This window comes from Dromiciops gliroides, chromosome 1 (assembly GCF_019393635.1).
Source record: "Dromiciops gliroides isolate mDroGli1 chromosome 1, mDroGli1.pri, whole genome shotgun sequence".
In the NCBI taxonomy this organism is placed as follows: Eukaryota; Metazoa; Chordata; class Mammalia; order Microbiotheria; family Microbiotheriidae; genus Dromiciops; species Dromiciops gliroides.
In genome coordinates this window covers 47374771-47402395 of record NC_057861.1, presented here as the reverse complement: position 1 = coordinate 47402395, position 27625 = coordinate 47374771, and the positions used below count along the sequence as shown (strand labels likewise).

At 41.1% G+C, this 27625-nt stretch overlaps 1 pseudogene; it reads right to left on the bottom strand.

Moving 5' to 3' along the window:
* Nucleotides 1-9865: 9865 nt before the first annotated feature.
* Nucleotides 9866-26872, bottom strand: LOC122744717 (annotated as a pseudogene).
* Between the last annotated feature and the right edge of the window lie 753 nt (nt 26873-27625).

The following is a 27625-nucleotide window of genomic DNA, read 5'->3' as shown; positions in this document are numbered from 1 at the left end:
CTATTTCAATTATGCTTTACTCATACAGAAGCACAACACCTTTTCTGATGAAGGCATGCCATGCTGGGTGGTCCTGTGCCAGTGTCTCCTAGAACATACAATCAATTCCAAAGTTCTTAAGAGAGACTTTGAGAGTATCCTTGTATTGCTTATGCCAAGCAGTCAATTCTCTTTCCAATTCTTTTTTTCATAGCTCTCATTTCTTTGTCATTTTTTCTCTCATGATGTGTTTTTCTCTGAGGCTTTGCTTATAGATGTTTTTGAGTCAACGGCTTCTTCTAGGTTTTTGTCTGGCATGTTCCTGACCCTATAATAATCCGTTGTGGTAGGTTTCCCCCTCCCTCCCTTTCTTCCAGCCTGCTTCCTGACTTCAGTTAGGGTTCAGGTCTATGGGAAGATCTGGGCTGATCCTGTTGCCACTTTTTGTGGGTAATGAGTATTGTGTTATTCCAGGGTCTCGGGGACAGGCTGGGGACCTGTAAGCTTTTAGTGCTCCCAAAGTGAACTGAGCCAGGGCAAAATCTGATTGCTGCCTCCTGCTCTGACCTCTGCAAGTTGCTGACCTGGGTTTGGGTCTGAGAAAGAGCAGATTTCCACTAAACTCTGTTATTATCAACTAGCTGACAAGCTCTGTTAGTTCAGAGTGGCAGAATTGTAGACTCCCCTTTGGTCTGAGATTTCTGCCTTAGTTATTCCTCTGCAGACCGGGTTAGATACTTGAAGAGACATCCTGCTCTGAGTCACCCTATTGCTACTTCTGGCTTCTGAACTTCCTCCTTTATTGGTATACCACGACCTCCCTAACCAGAACACCTTGTACAAGTTGCCTTTTCACTCTCTCCTGGATCTGGAAGATCTGCAACAAAGGACTGGGGGGCAGCTAGATGGCGCAGTGGTTAAAGCACCAGCCCTGGATTCAGGAGTACCTGAGTTCAAATCCGGCCTCAGACACTTGACACTTACTAGCTGTGTGACCCTGGGCAAGTCACTTAACCCCCATTGCCTGCAAAAATCAAAACAAAACAAAAAAAAACAAAGGACTAGAAAGTGGGTGACAAAGCTGTCGGTTCACTTTTGCCCCAGTCATGCTGCCCAGATATATGGCTGGGCATATTCTGACTCTTCCTCTTGCTTTGATACATAGCCTCTCTCTTGAGTACCATGCTCCCTGTCAACTTTCACCACCAGTGTCTGCATCTCTCTCTCTCTCTCTCTCTCTCTCTCTCTCTCTCTCTCTCTCTCTCTCTCTCTTTCGTCCTTTGCTGAGCTGAACTGGACAAATGAGTCATGCTATTTTCTGTATTTTCCCATCAGGATTTGATCTGGTGAAATTTCTAGGTCTGATTGAGGGAGTTTTTGGAGGAGGATTCACCATATTGCTTCCTATCACTCCACCATCTTGCCTTCACCTCTAATAGGAAAAGCTTGAAAATCCAAGCAAAGAATTTTGTATTTGATCCTATCTAGCTGCTTCTATTTTGGTTTAGCAATGTATTGCCAGTTGTTTTTTGTTTTCTAGCTACTCTTACATTCAAGACCAGTCTATATCTAAATACAGAACAAGTTGTTATGTACTAAGAAAGCCAACAATAGTATGGGGAAAAATACAAGATTTGCCACTTATTAATTTAGAGCTAGAAAGACTTAGAGGCTATTGAATCCATCCTCCTCATTTGGTAGATGAGTTAAATGAGGCACAGAGAAGTTAAGTCACCTGCCTAAGGTAATATAGCTAGCAAGTGTCTGGGTCAGGATTTTATTTCAGGACTTCTTGACTCCTAGGACAAAGTAAAAGCTTAAAAAAATTCTCTCTTTCTCCCTTTCATGCTGTCCTCCCCCTCTATCCCTTATTTTCCTTTATCTCTCCTTTTTCTTTTCCTTCATTCTTCCTCTTTTCCTTCCCTCCTTTCTTTCCTCCCTTCCCCCTTCCCAAGTTCATTGCTTTATCCACTACTTCACACTATTTCTAGTTGGAAACTTGAAATGGAGGACCATAGTTTAGGTGTAATTCCCAGAGAAACTGGGAACAGTTAATCCCTTCTCACTGACACAGACACTAGCCTTGGGCTTAACCTCAACTCAGTACTAAAAGAGTAAGGGAAGAAATCTCTGTATCAGATCATTCTGTTAAGCATGTCTAGTTAATTTCTGTTAGCCTCTTCTTAATTTACACAACTTTCAATATGATGTTCCTACATTCTGTTGTCTCAGGACATGGGATAGCATTCAAGACCCATGTAGCAAGTGAAATAAATAAATGGAAAAGAATGGAAACAATTTAGTTCAGAGGTGTTAAATATGCAGTAGGTAGGCTGATGAGCATGGCTGAAGCAGATTAAAATGCAATTGCATCCTCCAGGGATCTTTATATATGGCTTAGTGGCTCCTGTTTCTAGATGAGTTTGACTGGTTTGATGACAGACAATCTTGAGTAGCTTGACTTGGTTTTGTTCCAAACCACATAGAGACCTTCAACACTATTTGTAAAAATAAAAAAAGAAAGTATTTTACCAAATTCCTTCTATGATGTAAACATGGCCTAGATATGTAAACCAGGGAGAGACAAAGAAGAGAAAGAAAACTATGAACTAATATCCTTAGTAAATATGGATGTCAAAGTATTGAATAAAATGTTTGCAAAGAGGTTATAGTAGTATTGTTTAAAAAGACAAGAAAACATAACTGTGGTGGTTCTCTGTCATCTTCAGAATTAAATATAAAATCCTCCAGATTTTAAAACCCTTAACAATTTGGCCCCTTCTAATCTTATTACAACTTACTCCCATCCTTGTATTCTATGATCCAGTGACACTGACATCATTAGTTTCTTAAAGATACACTGTCTCCCAACTCAGTGCATTTTCACTGGCTGACCCCATTACTAGAACACTATTCTTCCTCATTTCTGCCTCCTTGCTTCCTTCAAGTCACAAAGTCCCACCTCCTTTGAGAAGCCTTTTCTAGTCTTTCTCAATCTTAGTGCCTTCCTTCTGAGTTTATCTTCAATTAAAGGTATGCGTATCGTTTCTGTATATAGTTGTTTGCATGTTGTCTCCATATTAGACTGTGAGCTCTCTGAGAGCAGAGAGTGGATTTTTTTTGTATCCTCAGTAATTAGTACAGTGCCTGGCTCATTTTAGGTGTTTAATAAATTCTAGTTGACTAATTCAAATATTTAAGAAGAGCCACTGCATAATCATTGTTGTTGTTTGTCCTTTGTTCTTGAAGAGGACCATGATATCGGGATGGTCATGATTTACACTGGATTGGATTTAAGTGAAGGAGGATCTGTGCAAGGTCACCAATCTCACTCTCTCCTCCAAAGCCAAATGGATTTGGTGAGATGACTCCTCAAAGAGAGGAGAGATTCATATGATTTGTGAATCTAATGCAATATTGTACTGTAATAAATTATGAAAGGTATAGATTCAGAGAAATCCAGGAAGATATGCATGGAATGACATAGAATAGTTGCCCAGGGTCACACAGCTAGTAAGTGTCTGAAGTGACATTTGAACTCAGGTTCTTTACCTAGCTGCCCAAACACTGCACAATAGACAAAGAGCCAAAGGATATGAATAAATGATTCTCAAAAGAAGATCCAGTTATCCACAGCTATATAAGAAAGTGCTTCAAACACTAATAATTAGAGAAGTAAAAATTAAAAAACCTGGAAGTTTCATTTCATACCTATCAGATTGGCAGAGATTTCAAGACAGAAAAAATTACAATTACTGGGGGGATATTGGAAGACAGGCACAAAAATAGATGGTCGGTAGAGTTGTGAACTAGTACAACTATTCTAGAAAGCATTTTGGATTTTTATTCCAAAAATCACTAAACTATGCATACCCTTTGACCTAGCAATACCTTTACTAGGCACTTACCTCAAAGAGGTGAAAGTTCATATGGTTTGTGAATCTAATGCAAAATGGTACTGTAATGAATTATGAAAGGCATAGATTCAGAGAAACCTGGGAAAATGTGCATGGAATAATATAGAATGAATTGAGTAGAACCAAAAGATAAATTTAAACAATGACTAAAGATTGTAAAGAAAAATAATTTTGTATGACTTATGAACTATGATCAATGCAATGACCAATCACGACTTCAGAGCACCGATGATGAAATGTTTTCCACCACCTCAAAGAGATATACAGAATGATGTACACATTTGTAGAAATGGGCAATGTATGGCTTTATTTTTCTTGCTTGTTTATTACAAGGGAGGGTTTTCTTTCTTTCTTTTTTTTTTGGAAGGGGAAAACTAGAGAGGAGAGGAGGAGGAATGATAGTGATATGAAAAGAAAAGCATGATAGGAGCATCAATTAAATTGTTTATTTTAAATACTGCTTGTACAGAAGAAAGCAGAGGGAGATTCAGTCAGCTTTGGAATTAAGGTGCTGAATATATCATATACTTAAAACCAAGCTGCATGTATTGAAGATTCATGATGTTATGCAGAATTCTCTTTTCCCATTCTTCTTGGTATATCAAAATGCTCATATACATTGGTATTCATCAAGTTCAGAACAAAAAAATTGTAATTAAGAAAAGACAAAACATGTGACATGTTGAGTGAATAGGAGTAGACCAGCATGGTGCCTGGCACACCGTAGGACCACTGGAAATGTTTATTGACTGACAGGTAACAGTCCTGTGGAGTGACTATCTAGAGTTGGAAGGCCCAGGTTGAAGTGCTTGTTTTCTGCTATTTATTATTTTACTAACCTTGGACAAGTCACTAAGGTTCTCTGAACCTCAGCATCCTCATCTATAAAATGAGATAATCCTGAAGGTTTCTTTCCCGTTTCTCTCCTAATGATTCTCCCAGTGCTAGGTATATACCCCTAATGAGATCACAAGTAGAAAAGTCAACAGATGTTAAATTTTCATTGTGATGCAAATTGTAATAGAAAAGAATTGGAAACAAAGTAGATGCCTATCAGTTGTGTAAATCCACAAACACATGGTAGTGTGTGAATGTCATGGAATATTTTCCTTGAACCTACACGAATGTCTCTCTGCTACTTGAAGCTATGTCCCAGTCTAGGCTCCAGGACCAGAGCTCTCCCAGGTATACTGGCTTTCAGTCTCAGTCCCCTCATAATGCTCTAGTTTCTGGCCATTACTGGTCAGAGTATTCTTGCCACTCCTTGTCTGCTCCCTGAATCTCTAGCAGCAGCAACAGCAGAGATTTTAGCAACAGACATCATAGTACTATCCTGGACCATTCTCCATTCCTTCTCCTGGAAGTTAGAAATATTAAGGGAGAAAAGAAAAGCAAAAAAAAAAAAAAAAGACACCACAGCATCAACAGTGTCCTTTTAGCCCGTCTTATGACTTTTGCCCTGCTACAAACAAGAGCTCACCAGGACCTAAATAAAGTGAGAGGGTGAAGAGGGGGGAACCAAACGATAGAATTATCAAAGGCTTTTCAACTAGTTTCTTTCTCAGGGAATCATCTCCCTATGGAAAATAATGATATTTTCTATAGGAAAGGTAATATATAAATAACTAGGTGCATAGAAGATAATTACAGCAGAGATGAGAGAAAAGGCACTAGGGGAAAGGGAAAAAGCAAGAAAAGTTTCTTGCTGAAGGTGGGATTTCAGCTGAATCTTTTTTTTATAAGTAAGGCAATTGGGGTTAAGTGACTTACCCAGGGTCACATAGCTAGTAAGTGTTAAGTGTCTGAGACCAGATTTGAACTCAGGTACTCCTGAATCCAGGGCCAGTGCTCTATCCACTGCACTATCTATCAGCTGATTCTTAAAGGAAGCCAGGAGGAGAAAGAGGAGAAGGAACCTTTCAGATACGGGAGACAGCTGGTGAAAAGGCACAGGGTTGGGTGATAGAGTATCCTGTTCAAAGAAAAGCAAGAGGGGGCAGCTAGATGGCGCAGTGGTTAAGCACCGGTCCTGGATTCAGGAGTACCTGAGTTCAAATCCGGCCTCAGACACTTGACACTTACTAGCTGTGTGACCGTGGGCAAGTCACTTTACCTCCGTTGCCTGCAAAAAAAAAAAAAATTATAAAAAAAAAAAAGAAAAGCAAGATCTGGGAGGGAAATGGGAGGACAGCTAAGAAATGGGGTTGGACAGGAATGTCTTCAAATAGACATGTTTGTACTGGTTTCCTTTTCCAAGTGCAATACTAAATACTAAATCCACAGAAGCCTCCTCATGCTTGAAGTTCACTTCACCCCTGGACTTCTTATGCTGGAATTACACTTCCATTCTTGAGACCTCTTCCTCTGATTGGCTGCTTCCTCCATTTCTCCATTTTAAGGAAAAATGTCCAAGCCAGCCATGTCATTCCTCTCTAGGCTGCATTCCTGACTCTTCAGATGTCACCAACATTCAACCATACATGTAGCTTTCTCCTCCACCTCTGTTTTTCAGCTGTTTTATGAGCCTGGAGGCAGCTGGGTAGCACAATAGGTAGAATCCTTTGCCTGGAGTTAGGAAGATCTGAATTCATATCCAGCTTCAGGTACTAGTTGTATGACTCTATAGGTAAGTCACTTAATTGCTGTTTGCTTCAATTTCCTCAACTCTAAAATGGGGATAATAAATAGTACCTTCGTCCCAGGGGTTGTTGTGAGGATCAAATGAAAGAATATTTATAAAATGCTTAGCATAGTTCCTGACACATAGTAGTTGCTTTTAAAATATTTGTACTTTCCCTCCCTTATTTTGCGTTCCCCTAGCAGAATGTAAACTTCTTGAGGGCAAGGATTGCCTTTCTTTCTGCTTATATTTGTATTCCCAGTGCTTGACACACTGTTGAGCACATAGTAAGCACTTAATAAATGTTTCTTATTTTTATTGCTAAATCTTAGAATCTATGAAAACATTTGGATGTGCCCTGAGAGAGTGAAGCCTACCATAGAGTAGGGGCTCTTAGGCAGGGAGACAGGATATTTAATATTTTAATATCTTGAGCCATATACCTTTTCATGCCCTAGAAGCAAATTCAAATGTGACCTATTAAAGGGTTCATCAAAACTGTTTTTGCATCACTACTATTGAGGTTCATTTATGCATGTAATGCTGGGGCGGTGTTTAGAAGCTTATCACCATCTAGTGGCCAGAGGAGATAATGCAGCCTCTTAGGAAACCAGAGTAATTTAGCCGACCTGAGCAGGTGGTTGTATAGAGTGCCACCTGATGGTCAATTGGCATATTGCGCTCAGCTAATTGAAATCCATTGCAGACTAATACAATGACATGCTTTCTTTCTATAGACTTAAGGAAAGAAGCGCTAGAGCTACACAACCAAAGGGTTACACGAGGGACCCCAGCCACGATAGCATTTCCAAGTCATGGCCTGAGAATTGTGTAATTTCTGGTCATGTATGACATCAAATTCAGGTGCCTTGAGATTTTCCTTTAGTCTCTTTTGCTTTTCCAGTTTAATTCCCTGACACCGCTGTAGACTTTCAGTGGCATGTCCTATCTAAAACTCATAATTCTTCCCCACAATGGTGTGTATAAATATCAGAAGAGTTACTCCCATTGTATTGTGCTTCTTAGTACCTTGTTAGGAAGAGAAAGTCACAACCTAATTAGTGTCCAGTGACTAGGGCTGGTTTTTTTTTTTTCTTGTTTTGTTTTAAATTTTTTTTTAAGTGAGGCAATTGGGGTTAAGTGACTTGCCCAGGGTCACACAGCTAGTAAGTGTTAAGTGTCTGAGGTCAGATTTGAACTCAGGTACTCCTGAATCCAGGGCCGGTGCTCTATCCACTGCGCCACCTAGCTGCCCCAACTAGGGCTGTTCTTAAAATGATTTAAGAAGATGAACAATTATTGTTAGAAGAGCCACCTTTTGTGAGAGCTACTAAACTGAGCCAATAGACATTCCCAGCCATTTAGGACTATTTCCCTTGTTTCCCTGACTAGGACACTCAGCAGAGCATACCTGGTGGGGCAAGTTCCTACAGGAGCTCTTAATGAGAAAGATAGTAAGTCAAGTACTGTACATCTTGAGAAAGAGACCTTCCACTTAAAGAGTTCAGGCTATCTCTTCCCACCTAACTTCACTCTTCCAGACTTCTCTATCATGCCCACAAGCTGGGTACCTTCCCTTTCCCCTCCCCTTTCAATTTCCTTTTCTGTTGTCTTTCCTCTATTAAATTGTAAGCTCCTTGAGATCAAGAACTTTTTCATATTTGTATCCCCAGCTTTTAGCAAAGTGTCTGGCACATGGTAGGCACTTAATGTTTACTAACTGATAGAAGGGAGAATTACATCAATGACCATCACCATCACAATATATGGGACCAGGTGGTTCCAGGGTACCTCTGGTGACTGAGAATGGTCACACTAGCTGGACCCCTGTAGAGCTTTCACAGAAACAGGGAGAATCTTCTTTCCCCAATGTAGGTCCTTTTCCAAGACTTCAATGGAGACTGGGGGAGGTTAGGTGATGGATAGACTGTGCAATTCTCTATACACCAATTCTACCCCCAGGGGAGAACAAAGGGATCACACAGCTCAGAGCTTGGGTGCCCTAAATGCTACAGGAACCGGCTAGCCAGGGAGAGGGGAAATGCTTCCTGAAGATGTAAACTCCTCATTGGTTTTCTGGGCTCTTCTCATTGTTCCTGTTCCTTTTTCCCAATAAAAGAAGCTCCCTTAGGCTAGGAGGAGCCTCCTTAAGGAGAACCCAAGCATAATGTCAGCAGCAGTCAGTGTAGGAGCAACCATCAGCCAGCAAGGGCTGAGAGGCATCTGTGCTAGTGGGTTTGGGACTCCAGTGATCCAGTATATAATTCCCTCAGATCTGTAATTCTGCTTCCAAGACCCCATTCCCCCACCCTACACCCCCAAAAAAACCTTCATTGTATATTTATTTTGGAAATAAAGGAAGATAGCCACTTGCTGAGGGAAACCAAGGTGGATACAGGCATGTTGCCACCTGCTCTGCTGCTGCCCCTTTCTCCTTACCTGAGACAACCACCATCTAGACCTGGCATCCATCTGACCTTCAGAAATCATGTCCCATCTATCCACACATCCTCACCCCCTCCAATCAAGAAGGAAAAACCTACTAGCCAAATTTCAACAAAAACTTTTGCATAATTGGCAAATGGGATTGCAAAGTGATTATCATGATTGAATAAGCATGACCAGCGATGCACTTCTTCCATTTGGATCTCTATTTTTGTGAGGTACTGCCTATAGCTATGACAGCTATTGAAACTAAGTAATTACTGAACTGAAACCCAGAACTTTGAATCCCTTTTATAAGGAATTAGGCTAAGATTTTTTAAAAATAATGAATCGTAGTCAACCATATTTCTTTCAACAAAATACTATAATTTTAGAGGGCTTTTGCATGATTAATATGTACAATATTATGTTGTCTTTATCTTAACCCCTTTTAATTTCTATTTTTGTATAAGTTATATTACATAAATGTTAGTATATTACATGTTAATGATTTAGAGATAAATCAGTATGCATATGTTGCAGATATATGATCAAAAATGTTATACTCATGAACTGTGTGATCAGAAAAGTTTGGGGACTTCTCAGGGAAAGGACAGGCCTTGACAATATTCAGGGACAACAGCTCAGGGAAAAGGATGTTTAAGAAAAAGATTATTAAGCCCATCCTAATATCCTATGCAGAGATTCCATCTTTCTTCCTCTTCTTTCAAGTCCAGTACAGGCGAGAATGGACAGGGAGAAATAGAAATAAGGGGTCCTGGGCCAGTTCTGGTTTTGCCCTAGGGAGCTGCACACTGAATCAGCATCTGGGAGTTTCTCATATTGACTTAATCTTCAAGCAATTAGAAGATCAGCCATACAGAATTCATCCTTGCTTTGGACTATTTGAGGACCCTGTGCTGCACTAGGCTATGTTGCTGGAACTGGCCAATGCCTTTTGATTGAGGATAGTCCTCCTGGAACCCTAGGGCTGGAGAAGGTTGCAGGTGTCTGTGACATCACTGGACTCCTGGTCTTTTGCTGTCTCGTCTCTGACTGCTCTTCACTGCTGCACTGTTCTTCTAAATCACTCCTCACATCATTCTGCACCTGAGAACCAGAGAACAAAGTTGGTTCAGACAGAGAGAAAGAAGGATGGACAGAGATAGGGAGGGGCAATCAGAGAGATAGGGAGCAAAGTAAAGGAACTAGGAGAAATATAGGGGGACAGAAAAGATATGGAGCAAGAGAGAGAAAGATGGAGAGGGTATGGATAGTTATTGATTAAACACCTACCGTGTGCCAGGCAGTGTGCTAAGCACTTTACCAATATCTCATAAAGAGAGGAAAATGTACAGAGAGACAGAGAGAGGAGGGGACAAAAAAGAAACAGGTAGACAGGAGGAAATGAGATAAAAGAGACAGGAAGATAGTGAGAAAGAAGAAACAGAGACATAGGTAGAAAAGAAAAGAAAAGAGGAAAGAGAGATTGGGTGAGAGAGTAAGGAGAGGCAGAGAAAGGGAAAAGTGGGAAGTGAGAGGGAAAGAAGAAAGAGCTTTGGGCGAGACCTTCTTTCCATCCTCATCCCCATCCCTATCCCCCAGCCAAGCCAAGACTGCCTGGTGCTTGCTGGCACTAGAATGCCAGGTCAGAGTCCTCATTCCCCACCCCTGTTGGCTATTATAGCCACATCGTTCCTTCCCTCTAGCATTCCTGTTCACTTGCCCTTCAGTAGCTGAAATGGCTTCTGAGACAATAGGCCAGCGGGATCACCAGGTTATAGAAGAATCAGGGGCCAAAGCCAGGGACAGCTTTTATACATACCCTGCCCATGATAACAAATCTGTAGAACATGTGGAGGATGAGGTATGACCAGAAAACATTGAGAACCTGAAGGATCATCAGGAGGGCATTAGTGAAGTAGTATCCAAAGAAGGGTTCATGGTTGGTCATGGAACTATAGTAGGTAGTGTAGAGGACTCTGTGGAAAAGAGAGAGGGACTCAGGTAACGGTGGGGGTCAGACCTCCAGAAACATTGTAGGGACCTGGCCTCTCAACTACTTGTGTCCCAGGTGAGGCTTCCTCTTCCAGGAAGCGGGTAGGACTTAGTAAGAAGCCCTAAGTATGGGGGGAACCTGAAAAGACCCACAGGCCCTTGTAGACCAACCAGGAACCCAATCCTACTTTCTCACACATAGAAGGTTTTGTCAGGAGTCTCCTCTTTTCTTCTGCCATCTTGGCTCCACCTCCATCTCACTCCATTTTTCAAGGGGCAGCTATTGTAGCAGAAAACCCCAAAGAAGATGGACTTGGGGTGCAAAGGCCCTCCACCCCCAGGACTCACAGTCACTGTCCACACAACCTTTCCCATCTTCTTGAATCCGGCTTACTTGTATGGGAAGAGAAAAAGCCGGCTAATGAGGAAAAACACAGTAAAGATGACGAAGATCATCTCGCTTGACTTATTCCATTGTGCGTAACTGAGCATCTTGCCTGCCTTGGAGGGGAAGAGACAAAGAATCTTAGAACAACATAAGCTGAGATGAAAAGGGCCTCTGAGGGCATCTTGTCTTTCCCACACTTTGACTTCTCAACCAGCAGTTGGTCATCCAGCCTCTACATGATTACATCCAGCAAAGATCTCATTCCTTCCCAGAGGCAGTCTATTTATACTTTCAGACTGTTAAGGTTTTCCTTAGAGAAAGCCTAAATCTGACTCTGCAACCTCACACCCCTCACCTGTAACCAGCTCCCACTTCTGTCCTTTAAAGTGATAGCCCTGCAAACACTTGAAATTACCTCTTATGTTCTACTTTCCCACCCTTGATCATGGAACTATAGTATGTAGTGTAGAGGACTCTGTGGAAAAGAGTCAAGCATCCCCAATTCTATCAGTAGATCCATGCTTGGCATGAGCTTCATAGCACTCTCACTATCTCAGTCACCCTCCCTGAAAGCTCTCCAGCTCATTGGTGCATAAGATATCTCCCCAACTCTCAATCTTCTGCAAGTCTTTCCCGAATGTGGATCCTAGAGCTGTACAGAACACTCCAGATTTGGTCTGACCCAGAGTCCGGAGGGACGGTTAGCTCTCTTGTGCTGGACATCAGGCCTCTGTACACAGCCCAAGATCTTATTAGTTTCTGTCACCCTGTAAACTCACAATAAACTTGTTGTCCATTGAAAGCCCCAGAGCGTTTCTTACATAGAAAGTATAATCTCATCACAATCCCCCATTGTGGACTTGTAAGTTTATTTTATTTTATTTTTTAAAGTCCCAAGTACAGAACTTGGCTCATGTCCCTCATTGGTTCAGATCTTTGGGGTTATGGCAGATAGATCACTGGAGCTGGGAAGTCTTGAATTTCAATATAGCCCCAGCTATTCACTAGTTGTATCACCCTGGGAAGGTCACTTAACCTCTCCCAGCCTCAGTTTCCTTATCTGTAAAATAGGGATAATTATAGCACCTCCCTCACATTATTGTTGAGAGGATTAAATGAAATAACATATGTCAAATTCTTTGCCAATCTTAAGGCACTACATAAATGCTACCGTCACCATCATCATCCTGATTATAGATCTTGTTTCCTTGTCATCCCCCCTATTAGAGCTTCAATGGCAGGGACTGTCCTTTGCCTCTCTTTGTTTCCATAGCACTTGGTACAATGCCTGACCCATAGTAGGCACTTGATAAATGCTTATTGTCTGTTTGATTGGTATCCTGCCTGTTGCTTCTACCCTCAGCACTGGACCACATTTACTAAGTTGACAATGCTTCCTTTAACCAAGTCATTTGAATGACTTCTTCTTCATTTGGCCCCACCCACCACTTATATTTACCACCACCTCCCCTCTCCCTTCCCCTCCTCCCCCCCTTCCCCCCCTTCCCCCCACCCCCACCCCCGCCCCACATCATCTGCTGCCAAATCCTTACTATAGCTTGTCACAGAATGCTGGGTTAGAAGAAGTCTTGAGACAAAAAACACAGGCCACAATTAAGAGAAGACAGCAGCAAGCTTCATTCCTAGACTGCAGTGAGTATAGGGGCATCTGAGGTCAGACCCATACCATTCTCTAGCCCCATAACCCCTTCAAAAATGGGGCTCTGGCTAATTCAAAGCTACATTCTCTTAGACATCCTGGTCTAGCTTACTCACCTCCAGGAAAACATCAGACACGTCATGTATCAGCATTACCAGGGTCCCAACGCGTATAAAGTTGGCACAGTAAGAGAAGTAGATCAAGATGATGGCGGAAAAATGGTGGATGATTTGCTCTTTGAAGTCCTGGGAAGAGGAAGGTGGCCATGAGGTAAGGACCTTTGGGATTTCCCAGGGACTTCACTCAGAATTAGTAGACCCTAACCCATTCAGAGTTCCCCTATACTATGTCACCCATGACTTCCACCCTGACCTTATGAACGTCCTTTGCAAACAGTCCTGGGACTTTCAAGGGGAGGCCAAGGCACTTTAAGTGAGACACATGGAGAAGTGACACAAGACGAGATGGGCAGGAGAGATTTGGTGGATTGGGGGAAGAGAGATAATATGATGGAGGAACTGGAGACCTGCTCAATTACAGAGCTATAGAGAAGAGCTCCAGGGGGCATGCACTGGTTGTTGAATTAAACTGCACTGGATTGGTCTCCAAATTAAAAGCTTCCTTGTCTAATCTCCAGAAGAGCACATGAATCTCAAGTTGACCAGTCCTGCTCTTGCTGCTTCAATGGTACTAGTCCCTTTTGATCACAACAGGGATTTAACGGATAGTCCTAAAGAGCCAAGTCTAAGTTCATCCACACTTTTTCTAAAAGGGCAGAGACTGGAAAATGGCTTCCCTTGCTTTCCTCTTGGGACTTTCCTCAAAGCTTGGGCTCCCACCACACTCACCTTTCTTTTTACATCAAAGGATAAGGTGATCATGAGGGAGATGTAGAAGCCAAACTCCAGAACATACCACCAGTATATCGCAGGCTTCAGAACCTGAGGGTCAAAGCAACCATGGGGTCAGATTGAGGTCCAGAAAGAGCCAGGGGTCATGGGGAGACAAACTATCTGGAGATAAATTTCCTAGCACCAAAGACTATGCCCATGCATGGTTGGACCTTTTGATCAAAGGATGTCTGAGACAAATCTTCCCTAAGTCAGGTCATATCCGATTCATACCTTTTTCTGTGGAGATATTGGTAGACCAGGTCAATACTACAAATAGATTTTCACCTCTATTGTAGCCAAGCATTTAACAAAATTTCTCATGCTACTCTTATAGGAAAAAAAGGAGAAATAGTGACTAGCTGATAGTATGGTTAGGTAACCTCTCAATTAATTGGATGGATCCCAAGAATAGTTATTAGTAGCTCAATGATAACTTGAAAGGAAGTTCCTGATGAAAAGCTCAAGATGAGCAGGATGCTTTCAGAAAAACCTAGAAAGATTTACATGAACTGATGCAAAGTGAAATGGACTGTGTACAGAGTAATAACAATATTGTAAGATGATCACCTGCAAATGACAGCTATTCTCAGCAATAAAATGATCTGAGAAACTCTGAAGGGTTTATCACAAAAAATGCTATGCATCCCCAGAGAAAGAATTGATTTATGGTGTCTGAATACAGATTGAAGCATATTTTTACCTTATTTTTCTTGAGTTTTTTTGTCTATTATCTTTCACAACCTGACTAGTATGCAGATGTTTTGCATGACTGCACATGTATAACTTATATAGAATTGTTTGCCTTCTTAAGGGGCGGGGGGGGGAGAGTTAGGGGGGAGGAGAAAGAAAGAATTTGAAAAACAATGTTTTAAAAATGGATGCTGGGGCAGTTAGGTGGTGCAGTGGATAGAGCACCAGCCCTGGATGCAGGAGGACTTGAGTTCAAATCCAACCTCAGACGCTTGACACTTACTAGCTATGTGACCCTGGGCAAGTCACTTAATCCCAATTGCCTCACCAAAAAAAAATGGATGCTAAAATTATTTTTACATGTAATTGGGGAAAATAAAATTCTAAATAAACAAAAAAAGAAAAAAATGCCCAAGAGATGCTCATCTCTGGACCATTTAGCATTTTTTCAATGACTTGTATAGAGAAGTGAGAGATAGCAAGCTTATCAAATATGTACATGACACTAATCTAGGAGATATGACTATCCAAAAATATCTTGACCACTTGGATAGAATATTTAGCTAAGTATAATATAGATAAATAGAATAAATGTAGATAAATGTACACTTGGGTAAAAAAAAATAAGTTCCCGATACAAGAGGAGGAAGCAGTTAGCTAGACAGCAATTAGTATGAAAAAAATCTGTGGTTGTTTGGTTTTGCTTTTTTTTTTTTCCCTAACAGCCTGCAAATTAGCTCCATAGGAGATAGCATGGTTTGAAAGACAAAAGAACAAAACAAAACAAAACAGAAAACAAAAACGAATTCAATATTAGGCTCTGTTGTGAGATAAATAATGTTCTGGATCAGGCAGGAGATGTTCCCACTGTACTCTTCCCTGGTGTCCAAAGAGACCACTCTGCATCTGAGGTGATGGATCACCCAGAGCCTGAAGGTCAATAATATAATTCACTGAATAAAAATGTGTTCAAATATCTTCCTCCTTCTGCCTATATATCTCCTCCTCCAAGAAGTTCCCAAGATAGCTAAAAAGAAGTTAAGGGGGGTGGGGTGCAGCTAGGTGGTGCAGTGGATAGAGCACCAGCCCTGGATTCAGGAGGACCTGAGTTCAAATCCAGCCATAGACACTTAACATTTACTAACTGTGTGACCCTGGGCAAGTCATTTAACCCCAATTACCAGAGAAGGAGAAGGGAGAAGGAGAAGAAAGAAGGAGAGGAGGGGAGAGGGGAGGAGGAGGAGGAGAAAGGAGGAGGAGAGAGGAGAAGTTAAGGAAGATAAAAGTTGATTTAAAAGTTGTTGTTTGGTTTTTTTTTAATTGACAAGGAAGTTCCCTGGAGTCTCAGGAGATCCCTGCTTAAAAACTGCTTTAAAATTTTTCTTGCCAAGAGGGGCCAGTTAGGATTGAGTTCAATCATTTAGGGGCAAAGTTAACCCCAACTGCCCCAGGCCTGCCTCCCTGTTTCCTTGCTCACAATAGTCCCTTATGGTGTTGTGGGAATATTGGGAGTTTAATCCAGGCTTCCTCAGTTTGACCAGTACCCTGGCCAGCAATACCTGATCAGACCATACTTGCAGCATTATTTTTAGTTCTGAGAATTGTAGGCATTGTGTTGGTAAACTTGAGAGGGCCCAGAGGAGGACAGTCAGGATGGCAAAAATCTTTGAAATCATGCCATGTGTCAAGATCTATTGAAAAAACTGAAAATGTGGAATATCATTGGAGAGGAGTAGATGGGACAAGATACCTGACTTCAAGTGTTTGCAAATGTGGAAAACCTTCAGCTTGGTCTCACAAGGCAAAACTGAGGCAATGAGTGAATGTGCCAAAGGGTTAAGCTAAGGTTAATGTAAGGAAATATCCTAATATTTGGAGCTGTCCCAAAGAAGAATGGGTCATGTTCGAGGTCATCCGACAGAGACTGGATGAGCTTATTAGGTTTATTGTAGAGGGGAATTCCTATTCAGATACAGCCTCTCAGGGCCTCTTCCAACAGTGGGATGCTAGAATTTGGATCAAGCATTGGCTTCAGCAGTTAGGGTCAACTTTTTTTTTTTTTTGCTGGGCAACAGGGGTTCAATGACTTGCCCAGGGTCACACAGCCAGCAAATGTCAAGTGTCTGAGGCCAGATCTGAACTCAGATCCTCCTGATTCCAGGGCTGGTGCTCTATCTACTGTGCCACCTAGCTGCCCCTAGGGTCAACTTTAACGGGCATCTCTTATACCCACCTTTGTCCAGGGGGCACTCACCTGTTTAGGGAATCTATCCCAGCATAGTTCAGATTTCCAGAACCACGGCTCCTGGAAGAAACAAGGGTTAAGTGCCTGGAAACTGCCCTCATCAAGGCCAGCCTTTACAGGCAGTGGCCACTTTTCTCTTTCCTTCTCAGGGAAGGAGGTCAGAGTCAAATAGAGGTGAAGGAGAGGTTTGGCCCCAGACTCTGGTCCTTCCTCCTAAGCCATTTGTATCCAACCCTTCTTTATGTTGTCTCTGCCATAGCCTAAACTGGGGTTGGAGCTAGAATGGTTTATCAAACTGGACAACAACCCAACAAGACACTGACCAAATTGTGCTCCCAAATGGGGCACCTACCAATCTAGGCAGATACAAATTGAGCACCTGACCAGTCTATCTTTACCTTCTTCCCTTAGCTCAGCCTAGGTGCACTCTCCCTGCAATTCTGGCCTCATTGATCTGGTGCTATCATATGACATCATCACATTTTACTAAGAATTTCTAATCTATTCTTCCTCCTTGTCAGACAGGTCGGTCCAGCTTCAGAGCCCCTGGAATGGATTCAGTCATGCATTCCCTCCACCCACCCATAGAGACATTGAGGAAGGGTGTGGAATGAACAAGGGGAAAAATAAGGATGAATGGGAGAGCTAGGGAGGGTCAAGGAGAGAGAAAAATGATAGAGCTAAAAGAGAACTGATAAAAGAGCAGAAGGGGACAAAGGGGGAAAAGATGAAAAGATAATGATGGAGAGGTTGAGGGGCCAGAGGGAAATAGAATGGAAAGGGCATGGAGAAGGAGAAGGATAAAGATGAGGATGGAAAGGAATGAAAAGAATGAGGATGGAAAGGACAAGATGACACAAGGGAATGGATGCTGAAAGAAAAATATGAGGATATAAGCAAATGAAAAGAATGGAAATGAGTAGAAAAGATGGAAAAGGTGAGAAGGAATGGGGCAAACAGTTTGGGACCAGAGGAAGAATGAGGACAGGAATGAAGATAAGAGGGTAGATGTGGAGGGAGGGAAGGTGGAAGGGATAGAAAGAGGCAGAGGGTAATATAACACGAGGATAGATGGACTGAGGGGACAAATGGGAATGGATGGGACATATGGTAAGGATGAGATAGGACATACTCACATTGTAGACAATGAGGAGGCCACCAAAGAAAGAAGTAAAGTAAACTACAAATTTCCAACTGAAAATAAAAAACAAAGTTAGAGAGGAGAGGATTAATAAACAAGGGTACTTCCAGGGTGGGTGGGCAGAAGATGAAATGGGCTTCTGCTTCCTTGGTCAGGCCTGGTATCATAATCCCCTTTTCTCAGAATGGATTGTTTGGAGCTACTCTTCCATCATATTCCCCCAGCTCACCAGGCTTCAGAGAATTTCTTGCTCAGTAATGGTCGCTCCTGGTTTCTCCGACATCGAAACCAGCGTTGAACTTGCCTCAGAGAGAGGCTGCATTGGGTGGCCAGGTGACTCAGCTGAGCCTGGAGACAACAGGAGGGTAAGGGGTTTGGAGGTGGAACAGAGATAGGGAAGACCTCAGCTCCCAGAGACTACAGGGAAAATTGTCCTCTCCCACAAGTTTGCCCAGTCCTGCCCTACCTCTCCCCTCAACACCCAGGAATTTCCCACTGCCCACTCTGCCCCAGGAATTTGAAAGACTGACAGGGGATGGCAAGGAGAAGGTAGGGTTGCTTCTTCTTTTCCCTCCAGAGCCAATGGTATATATTCTCCAATTAAAATATTCATCAAGCCCCACCTTGGTCCCTGTCAGGGTTTGTTGCTTTTACGGAGGAAGGGGCAGAAGAAGCGGCCCATGCTGCCAACCAAACATGAAAGGGCCCTCAGAATTCAATTCAACATCATTTAAAAACACTTATTAGGTGCTAGGTACTGTACAAATACAAACATAAAACATTCCCTGCCCATAAGGGGAGTCAGCTAGGTACTATAGTGGCTTGGAGTCAGGAAGACCTGAGTTTAAATTCTGTCTTGGACTTTTACCATGTGACTTTTGTTCTGCACCTCTCAGTTTCCTCATCTGTAAATAAAAGCACCTACTTCACAAGGTATCACTCACTAAGATATCAGATGTGGTGACATGGAAAATGCTTTGCTCACTCTTGAGAGCATTAAAAACAGGGAAACAAGGAAAAGGCTCTTAGGAGAACAAACTGTGGATCAAAGGAAATTCAAGATTCTAAGAGGTGGAGGTAAGGAGGGAGACGATTCCAGGCATGGGCCACACCTTAAGCACAGAGATTGGAGATGGAAAGTTGTGCACCACAAACAAACAGCAAGTCAGCAATTATAGCTGGAACATAGAGGGCATGACTGGGATTAGTGTGTACCATGCCTGGAAAAACAGTCTAAAGACAGAATGTAAAGGGCTTTAAACAGATGAATTTGTATAAAATACAAAGTAGTGGTAATAGGGAGCCATTGAAATTTGTTCAGCAGGAGAGTAGCAACATAGACCTGAATTTTAGAAATGATCTATTTAGCAGATGTGGGGAGGATGGGGTGGAGAAGAGATTAGATGCAGGGGGACCAAGTGGAAGGTCACTACAATAGTGGGGACCAGAGGGCCAGAATTAGGGTGCTTGTGGTATGAGTAGAAAGGGGATAAAAGTGAGAAATGTTGAGGTGACTGAACCAACAAGACTTGATCACTGATCAGATATGGATGTGAGTGAGAGGAAAGAGTTAAAGATGATTCCTAGATCACAAACCTTTATCCATAGAACATAAAAAGTGAGATCTAGGAATGACCTTAGAGTATATCAGGTTCAGTCCCCTCATTTAGCAGATGAGTAAACTGATGCTCAGAGAGGGGGAAATGAGTTGGCCAAGGTTACACGTCAAGTCATTAGCAGAGCTGAGATTGGAACCCAGTTTTTGTGAACTCCTAATCCATTCTGATACCAGAACTTGGTAGATCTTGGTGCTGAGAACAGAATTGTTCTTCTGAAGAGAGATGACAACACAGGGAACCTGTTTGTGAGTCAGTCCTGGGCACACAGCCTACTCTATCTACCCTGCTTTCTATTTAGGAACTAGTGAATAGTAAATATTTCCCTCCTGAAGGGGATTGGGACTTAAACCTCTGGGTTCTTTAATAGTATTAAAATCGGGCCCCTACTCACCTCTTTCGGATTCCGACTCTGGGTGCAAAAAAAGGACTCCAGGATGGGGTTGTGAAAAGCTTTGATCCTGCGGCTATCATATACACCCATGAGCCTGCCCAGGGGCAACCCAATGGCCCTATGAGAGGAGATAGGAAGAGTTGAAAATCTAGGAGTCCTTTCTATCCCTGAATGTCTAAACCTTTGGAAGTTCTCCATATTACAAGAGCCATCTCATGGTGCATGCTTAGAAATGTCATTCCTGGTTCCAAGTGTAAAAGAAGCTTTGAAGAGCCTGCTTCAAGTCATGTGTGCATGTGTGACTTATTGCTGGGCATCCCTGTGGTATGATAGAATTTCCCTATTGATTGTAGAGCCAGAAGAGTTGTTGACTCTGTAGCATATGAGACAGAAACCCCCAAAAAAAGATGATGACCACTCCCTCAGCCTCTCTTTTCTTTTCTGACTATGAATCATGCGAGACTATTTTGAACTATTTAGCCAGAGGGATGTGGGGGAAAAAGGAGAGGCTTACCTAAACCTCTATCTTGGTCTCCATGTGGCCAAGAGCACATGGCATCTAAAGTACATGCCCTGCCTAGCTAAGCATAAGCTTTGGTTTAGGATGCCTCTTTTGTCTTTGTTCTTTCCATATCTAACATGAATAATGAGCAACTATCCTGAGATTAACCTCTCCAGCTTAGAAGCAATCTTGTGAGTTCAAGAGTTTGGGAAATCCCATTAGGTCAAAGTTGAGGATAAACAGCAAGGCTGAGAGGAGGTTGTGTAAAGGAGGCAGGCACAGCACTACAAACAAGGGTCTGAATCTAGTGAGAAAGAGCATCCCTTGTGGTCTTCTTGAGAAGGGGGCAAAAACACGCTTGTAAATGGGTCCCTGATCAGAAGGGACCTCTGAAATGCTCAGCCAAAGCCAAGGAACAAACATTTCCTAAGTATCTATCAAGTGCCTATTATTGCAAAGCCCTGAACTCAGTACTAGTGAGAGGAAACACAAATTTTAGACAAGAAACTTTCCCAAATCATAGGAAGCTCAGCCTATTAGGTAACAAACTACATAGATAGCTACACATAAATTTGTATATTATATGATAAGAGGGTCAGAGTGGTGAAAAGAAAGGGTGCCTTTCATGGGGGAAAGTGATTACCAATAGTAGGAGGTAAGGGGAGGGGGAGCCAGGGATAGCTTTCTGAAGGAGGTGGCATTGGAATTGTCGAGCAGGATGGTTTATCTGAAGGACATATGAAAAAAAGCAGACCATCAACAGAGGAAGAACTGATGATATCTGAATACAGATTGAAGTATAATTTTATTTGTTAGCTCCTCTTTCTAAAGTTATTTTGTCTATTTTCTTTCACAACCAGACTAATAATGTAAAGATGTTTTGCATAACTGCATATGTATGACTTATACTGAATTGCTTGCTTTCATAGGGAAGGTTGAGGAGGGAGGGAGGAAGAAAATTTAGAACACAAAATTTTAAAAAATCAATGTGAAAAAAATTTGTTTTTTTTTTTACATGTAACAGGGAAAATTCTAAATAAAATTTTTAAAAAATTTTTTTAATCAATCTAGAAAAATGACCAGCCGGAGAAGCTGCAATTTCCATATGAAGGGAGATTACTATGCTATTTAGAATTAGAAAAGTAATTTCTCCTTATTAAGAATAAAACAGATACTTTTTGGCAAATAAAAATAGCTACCTGTATTATTTTAACTTCCTACTAACCAATAATGGTGCTATCAATATGTATTTGTTGACACATTATTGCTTGGTAAAAGAGTTGGATTTCCCCTTCATTCTTATTGAATGATGACAGCACAAACAACTTTAGGGAGATGCTCCCTAACAGAAAAAACATTCATGCATCTAAGAATGTCTGTGTTTGCTCTTTCTTTTTGTTCTCCTTGCCTTGAGGGAAATATTTCTATGTTGTCTTTTTTTTTCTTTTGAACTAGTTTTTTTTTTTTTTTTTTTTTTTTTTTTTTAGTGAGGCAATTGGGGTTAAGTGACTTGCCCAGGGTCACACAGCTAGTAAGTATCAAGTGTCGGAGGCCGGATTTGAACTCAGGTACTCCTGACTCCAGGGCCGGTGCTCTATCCACTGCGCCACCTAGCTGCCCCCTTGAACTAGTTTTTGATTCAAGGTACAGAAGAAAAAGACCTAACAACTTTTTCTACTTAAAAGAATGTCTTAGTAGAGTTGTTGAGGTAAACAAATGGTTCCTGGGAAATTATTGCACCAATCAATGGATGCTTTTATACTGCAATCATATTTATGTGCTATGGTCTTTGCATTTTTTTGTTAAGAAATTCTTTGTATTAAAATAAAAAAATGTAAGTAAGCATTCACAGCAAATAGGCTAGTGGGACATTCATCGAAGTAGGCTATAAAGATATAAATGAATGTGTGTCAACCAATGCAGATACAGATATATATATATATATATATATATATATATATATATGACAAGGAAAGCCTGATCACCTCTCCTCCCTCTCTTAATTCCCTGACACAAACACCGAATACCTTATACAAATAATAGACAATAAATACTCGTTACACTGAATAAAATAGGCTATCATGAGAGACTTTATTAAATGCCTTGCTGAAATCCAGATATAGTGTATTAAAAGCATTTCCTAATAGTTTAAAAAAACAACAAAACAAAAACCAAACCAAACCAAACCAAAAACCAAACCAAACCAAACCAAAAACAAAACCAAAACCAAAACCAAAACCAAAACCAAAACCAAAACCAAAACCAAAACCAAAACAAAAACAAAAACAAAAACCAAAACAAAAACAAAACAAAAACAAAACAAAAACAAAACAAAAACAAAACAAAAACAAAACAAAAACAAAACAGGTTGAGGTTTATTCCACTGGTAGAGAAAGAGAGGGAGAGTATCCAAGTCACAGGGAACTGTGAGACCTCATGAAGGTGGGTGTGCTTGGGGGTTAGAATAGCATCTAGTTCAGCTAAAATATAATCACTAATTAGAAAAAGCTTTCCTCTATTTCCTATGGCCCAATAACATTCTAATACACTCATTTACCACAATATCACATAATTACTGTGAGAAAGTACCTTGCAAACCTATTTTAAATGGCATGATAAAGTGAAGAATGCCGAGTTGGGAGTCAGGGATTTCTTACTATCTATGTGACCTTGGTCAAGTAACTTCCCCTCTATAGGCTTCAGTTTCCAGTATATTGTCACTTACTACAGTTTACATGTGCCCAACTAAGTGAATTGACATATTAACAATTGTTAGCTAAATTAGCCCACAAAAAGGACAAATGTCTTAAAGATTCCTACAAAGAAGAAAATACAAATTGAAGATAGCACTAATAATCTGTGCTCTGGCAGCTGTAAAATGAGGCAAAAACAGTGGTGCTCTAATTAGACCTGAAAAGGAGTCAAAAGGTTTGAATTGATCGAATTGAATTGAATTACTCAAAATATTGATTTGTATCAGATGCTATTAATGAGAAACCTTGCCCTAAGTGAAGGCAACAAACATTTATTAAATGTTAACCACATACAAAGCATTGAGCAAAGCTCCGAGGATACAAATAGAAGCAAAAAGTCAGTTTCTGTCCTCAAGGAGTTTTCATTCTCATTAGGGAAGACATCAGGTAAAGAGGAGCTGAAATGGGAGGGGAGGGGCGGGGAAAGAAGATACCAACATTGGGGCATCATGACAAAATCATGAGGCCTTCCTCAAAATGGAGGTCCCTGGAGGAAATTACCAATGAGACAAGTATATATGGCATCTTGAGATTTTAGTTAATGATAGTAATCATAAGGATCTCAATAAAGTTGAACTGTTTATGTTCTTGTATGGGAATATTATACATGTAAGTCTGAAGAATGTTGTCATTACTAGGGCAATTAAAAGGACATAGCTGTGTGACCCTGGGCAAGTCACTTAACCCTCATTACCCCACAAAAAAGAAAAGACATAGATAGAGGACATGGATATGAGTTGATTGTGTTGGAATGATCTCCAAAAGAAAAGGGAGGAGGAAAAAAGAGGATGCACTAGGAAAAGGGGGGAAAAGAGAGGTAGAATGGGGAAAGTGTTCTCACGTAAAAAGAGGTGCACAAAAACATTTTTTACAGTTTAAATCCAGCCTCAGACACTTGACAGTTACTAGGTGTGTGACTCTGGGCAAGTCACTTAACCCTCAATGGCCCTCAAAAAAAAAGAAAAAAGAAAAAAATGGGTTTTTATAGTGGGGGAGAAAATAGAGGGTGGTGAGCAATGCTTGAACCTCATTCTCACTGGAATTGGTTCAAAGAGGAAAGCACGCACACGCACACACACACACACACACACACACACACACACACAGAGCTATATATAGAAATATAACTCACCCATTAGGGAAACAGGCAGCAAAGATGATAAGAGAAGGTAGGGGATGAAATTGACTTTTTTTTTTTTTTTTGCGGGGTAATGAGGGTTAAGTGACTTGCCCAGGGCCACACAGCTAGTAAGTGTCAAGTGTCTGAGGCCAAATCTGAACTCAGGTCTTCCTGAATCCAGGGCCTGTGCTTTATCCACTGCACCACCTAGCTGCCCCTTGAAATTGATTTTTGAGAAGAAAAAAGATAAAAAGACATAGAAGAAGAAACAGAAGAAAATAGGATGAAAAAAGGAATAAAGTAGGATAAAGGGAAATATATAGTTAGTAATCATTATTGTGAATGGGAAGAGCTCACCCATAAAATTGAAGGTGACAACAGAATGGATTAGAAATCAGAATCCAACAATATGTTGTTTACAAGAGACACACTTGAAACAGAAAGATACACAGAGTTAAAATAAAGGGCACAATTGAATATGATTCAGCTGAACTAAAAAAAGGCAAGGGTAGCAATCATGATCTCAGACAAAGCAAAAAAAAAATAGATCCAATTAAAAGGATAATCAAGGAAATTATATTTTACTAAAAGGAACCATAGACAATGAAGTAACATCACAAATTTTTACAGCAAGTTTCTCTGATGAAGTCCTCATTTCTCAAATATATGCTAGCTATAGAACTAAGTCAAATTTATAAAAATAAGAGCCATTCCCCAATTGATAAATGATCAAAGGGTATAAACAGGCAGTTTTAAGGAGAATAAGTCAAAGTCTATCTATAGTCATATGAAAAATACTCTAAATCACTACTAATTAGAGAAAGGCAAATTAAAACAACCCAGAGACGCTAAAACCTATCAGAAAGAACAAATGCTGGAGGGGATGAGAGCAAAATAAGTACAGTAATGAATTGTTGGTAGGGTAGTGAACTGTTCCAACTATTGTGGAAAAGTTGGAATGAAACCCAAAGGGCTATAAAACTCTGCATGCCCTTTGACACAGCAATGCCACTACTAGGTCTGTATCCCAAAGAAATCAAAAGAAAAAGGAAAGCGATCTCTATGTACAGAAGTATTTACAGCAGGTCTTTGCGTTGTGGCAAGGAATTGGAAATCAAGGGGCTCCTCATCAATTGGAGAATGGCTGAACAAGTTATGGCATATGATTGTGATGGACTACTTTTGTGCTGTGGGAAATGATGAGGGGGCTGGTTTCAGAAAAAAAAAAAAAACATGGCAAGACCTATATATGGACTGATGCAAAATGAAGTAAGAAGAACTCGGGGATCATTGTGCTGAATAACAGCAATGTTGTGATGATGATCGACTGTGAAAGACTTGGCTACTCTGATCAATACAATGATGCAAGACAATTCCAAAGGATTCATGATGAAAGAATTCTATCCTTTTCCAGAGAGAAAATTGATGAACTATGAGTGAAAATTTAAAAGTAATTTTCTCATTTTCTTTAGTTTTCTTGCTTTTGGGGGGGGAATAAAGCTAACATTGAAATATGTTTTACTGATTTCACATGTATAATTTATGCCACATTGCTTGCCTTCTCAGTGGGTAGGGGAGGGGTGGGAGTAAATTTGGAACTTGAAACTTAAATAGAAAACAATATTAAAAATAAATGTTCAAATTTTGAAAATGAAGAATGGGGAGAAACTCTCAGTTGACTTACCTCTCAAAGCTATATCTGACAATTATTATTACAAGTGTCAATGGAATAACTGCTAGCAAGTCCCTGGGGTGAGGGTATATAGCCCCATCTGAATCTTCTAAGTCAGCCCATGAGTACTGATGAGGGATCCAATATTGGTCCTTCCAAAACCAGTCATACAGGCTGACCAGCATCCTGTAAACAAGAGACAAAGTTTTATTGAAAATTTCCCAAGAAAGTAGTAACACATCACTGTCAAATATCATATTCTGATTAAAGAAATTCTGGTAAACTGACAGTAAATATATATGACTGATTATAAAAGCAGAGAACGGGGGCGGCTAGGTGGCGCAGTGGATAAAGCACTGGCCCTGAAGTCAGGAGTACCTGAGTTCAAATCCGGCCTCAGACACTTAACACTTACTAGCTGTGTGACCTTGGGCAAATCACTTAACCCCAATTGCCTCACTTAAAGAAAAAAAAAAAAAAGCAAAGAATGTCACAGCTGCAAGGTACCTTGAAGTCATTTTACAGATAGGGAACCTGAGGCCCAGGAAAGGTAAGAGATTTGCTCAGGATCATGTAGTATGTCAGTGGCAGATCTGAGTCTAGAATCCCTGTCACCTGATTGTTGTCCAGGGCTCTTTTTATGGCACTTGCCTTTGTTGCCCCAAGGCCACTGGGAAGACATGGTTGGGGGGTCTTTATCTAATAAAAAAGACATTGCTTCATTCTACCTTTTTCACAAGAGACCCTCATGTTCAAGACTTTGTCTTCTTGGGCTGCCAACACGAAGTCAAGTCAGCATCTAACTTCCAAAAAGAAATCCTTATTTTTCTTACCTAAGGTGAGTGACCTTCCCTCAGCATTCCTCTCTCAAGCCTGGGTCAGAACCATTGCCTCCAAAAGAATATGAACTCCTTAGATGAAGAGGCCATTTTATTTTTTGCCTTTGCAACTCCACCAGCAAGCAAACTGCACATCACACAACAGAATCTTCTCTATTACTTTTCTTTTTCTTTTTTTTTTGTGGGGCAATGAGGGTTAAGTGACTTGCCCAGGATCACATAGCTAGTAAGTGTCAAGTATCTGAGGCTGGATTTGAACTCAGTTCCTTCTGAATCCAGGGCCAGTGATTTATCCACTGCGCCACCTAGCTGCCTCCCACACAACAGAATTTTTTTTTTTTTAAGTGAGGCAATTGGGGTTAAGTGACTTGCCCATGGTCACACAGCTAGTAAGTGTTAAGTGTCTGAGGCTGGATGCGAACTCAGGTACTCCTGACTCCAGGGCTGGTGCTCTATCCACTGCGCCACCTAGCTGCCCCGAGAATCTTAATAAAAATACTTGTTGAACGGAAGTTCATCAACACAAACCTTTTCCTCCACTATAAAAGGGACCACCAACCCTCACTGGAGCATGCCCAGATTAACAATTCCTAGTTCCAGGATACTATATGGAAGTTGGGGGAGGGGATGTCTCTAGTTCTGTGTGATTCATGACTGAGGGACTTGTACTTCGAGATAACAGAATCCTTTTATCAGCAGAAGAGACAGAGTGAACAAAGTAGGGTGCCTCCCAACCCTATTTTCCTTTCCTAGTGATGACTCATGAAGGAATGT